Genomic DNA, 4,989 nt, shown 5'->3' with positions numbered 1-4,989 from the left:
GGAAACTGCTACTATCTTTGCTGATTTGATTATCAACAGGATTTCGTGATCATCATCTCGCTGATCAGAACAATACTATGCTAATGCTCTGCTAAATTAACCACTGGCTAAAAGGAGAAAATACAGTTTTTTTAATTTAACAAACATGAAAATTCTCATAAGCATATACGTGTAACTATGACAAGATAGCATTATTTTTTGTGGCAAAATTGGACCAAGTATTACCTTCAATCGGCCAGAAGAGGAACATTTGAATCTCCTTGAAAATTTACAATGGACAACCTGCAGCAAACTGACGGGGTGAGGGTAATTGGGAGAGAGATGCAGAGTTGGGGCTCGGCCAGAGGAGGTTAGTCTCCATCGGAATGGCAAGAGTGCAGTAAGCAAATCAGGAGAGTTTGGGATGAAGAAAACTCACCCCTTTGCGGTCGGTCGGATGGGGCAACAGACAAGCAATTGGGTATTATTAATTGATGAGACTGTAGTATGTACCTCAGGTGTAGCATGGGCAGAAGAAGTTCCGACAGACGGTGGAGCACGGACAGATAGATTTCCAGCAAAGTCGATGGTGTATAAGCACGCGATGTTGGTAACTTGCGGCACGATTATATTGGGCAAGCAACTTGCGATGTGATCTATTTGCTTCCGGTCGAGGGGTTCCATAGAACCAAGAAACACGCCGGACTTCTCTTTTGGTGTCATATAAATCCCCATACATACTGAAGAAGGAAGTTTCCTAAAGAGAAGTAAGTTTATTTCAGAGAGAATGTGTAGCAAAAGCTGTTCGCTCTTTATAAGCAAGTGGCCAAGTGCAATGTGTGCCTCGGTTCTTAAATACTTGTATCCCACACATGAATATATTGGATGTTTGACTGAAAGTTAAGACTTGCAGGTCAATAGATATCATTAAAATCTAGATTTATGTTATAACCTACTGGTAGATTTTGAGATTAAAGGTGAAATTAAGAGCATATGCCCTTCTGTTTCAATACCACTAAATTGTGTCTCAGTCTTTTGTGGGTAGCATCGAGAGTAAAAGACCAACGAGTGCAAGAATTGGAACATAGAAGAATCTTACCTGGGCATGATGCCATCAGGTTCTATGCCAAGATCGAGGTAGTAGAGCTCCCTCAATCTCTCTTGCCAAGCCCTCCCTTTGACCATCAATAGAACAGTCGCTCTCGCTTGCCCTGCTTTTGAAATCTCCTTCTGCACCGCTGCAGATCAGTTGGCAGCATAGGCCGAGCTCTCCCATCTATCATCACGTTAAGCGCATCTATGCTTACTTCCCTTGTATCATCACAACGGATGCTATAAATTTGCTTGTGTCCTTGTCATAAATCTGAGTTCTGCACAATATGAAAAAGAAAGAAAGTCTGTTAATACAACATAATGATAGTTCCAAGGAAACATGTACTACGCCGAAACTGGCCATGATAGTACGGATGTCATGTGGATGGACATAATTGTGCAGGAATAACCGGGAAGAGTACTCGGATATCGACAACCCACCAGAGAGATTAGTGCACCCTACTTTAAACGTAGTTTCCTGGTGTCGCCACGGTGGTTGATGTTGCAGCAGTACCTGAGTCTTACCTCGAACTCCAAAGAACATGGCGCCGCCGACAACGCCCGAGGATGCAGGGAGAGCACGCAGACCGCTCGGCCAAACGGGTTCAACGCCACGTTCAGCAGGAACAGGTACTGCCGGCATTGGGCACGGGCTGAGAAGGCGTTGAAGCCGTCACAGAGCTGGACCTCGACGCACGCCCAGGCCCAAGCTCGGTCATGCACGGCCACCCGTGCGTGTGGGCAAAGTGGTCCAGGAGTGCCTCCGTGGAGCTAGCGAAACCGCAGTCTGCCTGCGGGCAATAGCACGGCATCGTGAGGGCACGCCTTGAGGTGGTCGGGGTGGTCGTAGTAGGCCGGCGTGGCAGTGCAGCCGTGGGCGGTGTTGGCGCACGGCACCCGGATGGACTCTGTTAGCCTCTCCAGTGCGATGTTCCAGTGATAGCCGCCGGTCAACCGGATGTGACACACACGGCACCTGCTTGCCGCCACCATCTTGTCGCGGTACCGCGAGGATATGGTATGACCGACGCCACACTGCACCCGAGCAGAAATGATGTTCCAGTGTTATTGGTACACAAACTTGTAATGGATCGGCCAAGGATGGACGACGAGCGTACGCACCTGGAAGACTGGTGGCTTGGGAGGGAGGTAGCAGATGCCGCAGTTGAGGGTATCGTCGTCATCCACTATCACGTTTGCGAGCGCCATGCGCTTCGCCGCCGGCTCCATCGTACCTGGAACCCGAGATTGCCGTTGTTGTTCTTGTTCTTCTTCTCTTGTTTCTTTCCTCTGGAAATACTAACATCGTCTCCTCCCTCGTCAGAGGTCTCGGGCCAACACCTTGAATCCGCGGGCGCTCCTCGTGATGCCACAAACCCTCGCCGCCGACTGCCTCACACGGATGGCCGTCCCGTCCCACATCCTGACCTTGTACCGCACTGCCGACACCAGCACCACCGATCACCGTTCCCGGCCCCATCGCTGCCATCACAAATTAAATAGGTACATAAATGCTTTCATCGTGAGGTTTATTTGTCATGATAGGTATATGCACGTGTGTTGCACCGGAAGTTGATTTTTTTTAAGCTACAGGGGAACATATGGGCACACATCATGATGCAAATCAAATAACAAAAAGGAGATTATGTTTTGGTTATGAAGCATAGAAGTTCTGACAACTTTGTCCTGAGATATACTAAAGCCAAAGAATATCATAGAGGGAAATCAAATTATCTGAACGACATGATGTTATTTCACAAAATAAGTTAAATTTACATTTAAAATTTAAAATTACCAATTGGTCATCTTTACATGTAAATAAAAAGGTGGGAGTCAATATTACAATACGCTTACCAAAAATGTTCCTCTACAAAAAATTATCATGAAGAATCACCTGCCAAGAATAAAAACTGAGAGCAAGTCTGCAAAATAACAAATTGTTAACAATACATTCGGTAATATAAATCTCACTGTTCTTGCACACCCTTTAGAGCATACCAATTTTTCCCTTCAGACTATACTCTCGTCTATGAACAGAAAAAGAAAACCATATAAACTAAATTCAACTCTGCAGAATAACATAAAGAATCACTAACAGTTCAGTACCATGTGAATGGAGACATACCATACCATCCTTTTTACCTTCTGACTGCACTTCTATTTGTGAGAATTCCAGTAAGTAGATGGCAATTTAGCAAAATACAACCATTGGAATATGGGAAGCCGTATAAACTGAATTATGTAGATATTATCACATGTGCATTAATTATTGGCCTCTAAGATGGAACAAAACTGAATACTACCCAAAACAACACACAAATCTGACTGACAATTTTAAAATTTCATATCTCTCCTATACTACCTAATAAATTCAAGTTGTATACACCTTTTTCAATTGCACAAAAATTTAATTCAGTTTCTAAAGTCTGCAATACCCCCATAATTATAAACAGTCTGCAATACCCCCATTACTAACTCTAGTTCAGCAAATCCCTGAGGAAGAGTCATTGGTGAGGATGGGCTAACTCCGCTATATACCATAACTATTCTCAACTACCATATCCAAAAAAAATATTGTCAATTTGAGAGGATACCGAAATTGAGTTACAAATAGAAATAACAAAAGTAAAATGTCAAGCATAAGTAGTCTATTCAGAGGCATCATTCCCAGAAGAAATTCTGAGCTGAACACCAGAGCACAGCAAGTTGTGACAACTCACATCCCAAATGATAGCAGATTTATTTAAACTGCCAGTAGCATCACAGTACAGACGTTAAAACCAGTAGCATTACATGAACACTGTACAGTCAGTTCCTGCATGCATACCTGCCGGTAACCTTGGTACCATCACCGCTCACACTCCTCTGTGTGCCCTTCATCGTCATATTTCCTTCGTCAAACAAATCCAGCAAACGCACACAATCGAATCACCTAATGCTTCGGCAACTCCAACAGCACGTTGTTGCTCCAAGCAATCAGTGAACACCACGGAGAGGGGCGTACTTGGATCCTAAACTCCAAGCAAACAATTAATTAAGATCCCTTGCACACACACACGCACCGAGAGAGAGAGAAAGAGAGAGAGATCAGGGTATCCCAGGGTGAGGGATGAGAGGAGCTGACCTACGGAGCGGGGCGCCAGCTGTGTGTCTCCGCTGCCGCTGCAGAGATCACACGACCATCGCCGCAAGAGGGGGAGGGCTGAGATTGAGGTTTGGGGATCGCGAGCAGGCGGCCTCCATCCGCGGCAGCGTGCGTGGGCGAGCAGGGGATCGGCGTTGTTTTCCGGAGGGGATCGGCAGCGACGGCGATCCAGAACTGACGGCGAGGGTGAGATCCGGCGGGGTCTTCTCGAGTCGTCCGCCAGCGGCGAGATCCGACGGGGCCGATGGGATCGAGAGACGCGGCAGCGGCGGCTCCCATCGAACGGAGGAGGCATCGGCGGTGGCGGCGGCTCCCATCGAACGGAGGAGGCATCGGCGGCGGCGGCATAGGGCATGGATCGGCCGCGGCACAGGGATGGATCGGCCGCGGAGGGGGCGTAGGGCTGGATCGGGCGTGCGAAGGTCTGGTTGGCGGCAGAGACCGATCTGTTGTGGGAACGAGGGATCGATCCTAGAGTTTTTTTTGGCACCGGTTTATTTCGCTAGAGGGTACCGAGTAAGCAGAGGTGGGAGGATGACGAAAATAAAACGAAGGTGGGAGTATGACGAAAATAAACCAGCGAAAATAAACCACGCGGACTATTCATCAACTGCTCCATTAAGAGTAGAGATTGTGGTAGACATCCACTGTAAAAGTAACTTTTCAGAATTTAAATTACTGTGACATAGAACAATAAATCCATAGTTCACTACACTGTAAAAGTGTAAATTGTGGTTGACATCCACTGTAAACTAATTTTTCAGAATTTAAAT

At 46.5% G+C, this 4,989-nt stretch overlaps 1 long non-coding RNA gene across 4 annotated transcripts; it reads right to left on the bottom strand.

The window, feature by feature from the left end:
- Window positions 1-442: 442 nt before the first annotated feature.
- On the bottom strand, window positions 443-4,220 carry LOC125520356. 4 transcript variants are annotated; one of them, XR_007288638.1, is made up of 7 exons: window positions 4,196-4,220; window positions 3,899-4,082; window positions 2,926-2,993; window positions 2,194-2,553; window positions 1,597-2,106; window positions 1,079-1,349; window positions 443-736 (listed from the first exon to the last, which is right to left on the bottom strand). It is a non-coding gene; the product is annotated as an uncharacterized LOC125520356 (long non-coding RNA). The 4 variants fall into 4 exon arrangements; XR_007288639.1 differs by having other exon boundaries at window positions 2,926-2,965; XR_007288637.1 differs by lacking the exons at window positions 3,899-4,082; window positions 4,196-4,220 and having other exon boundaries at window positions 2,926-3,314.
- Window positions 4,221-4,989: the final 769 nt, after the last annotated feature.

Source organism: Triticum urartu, chromosome 7 (assembly GCF_003073215.2).
Source record: "Triticum urartu cultivar G1812 chromosome 7, Tu2.1, whole genome shotgun sequence".
NCBI lineage: Eukaryota > Viridiplantae > Streptophyta > Magnoliopsida > Poales > Poaceae > Triticum > Triticum urartu.
Note: the sequence above shows the minus strand (reverse complement) of the source record. Positions and strands in the feature narration are given on the sequence as shown.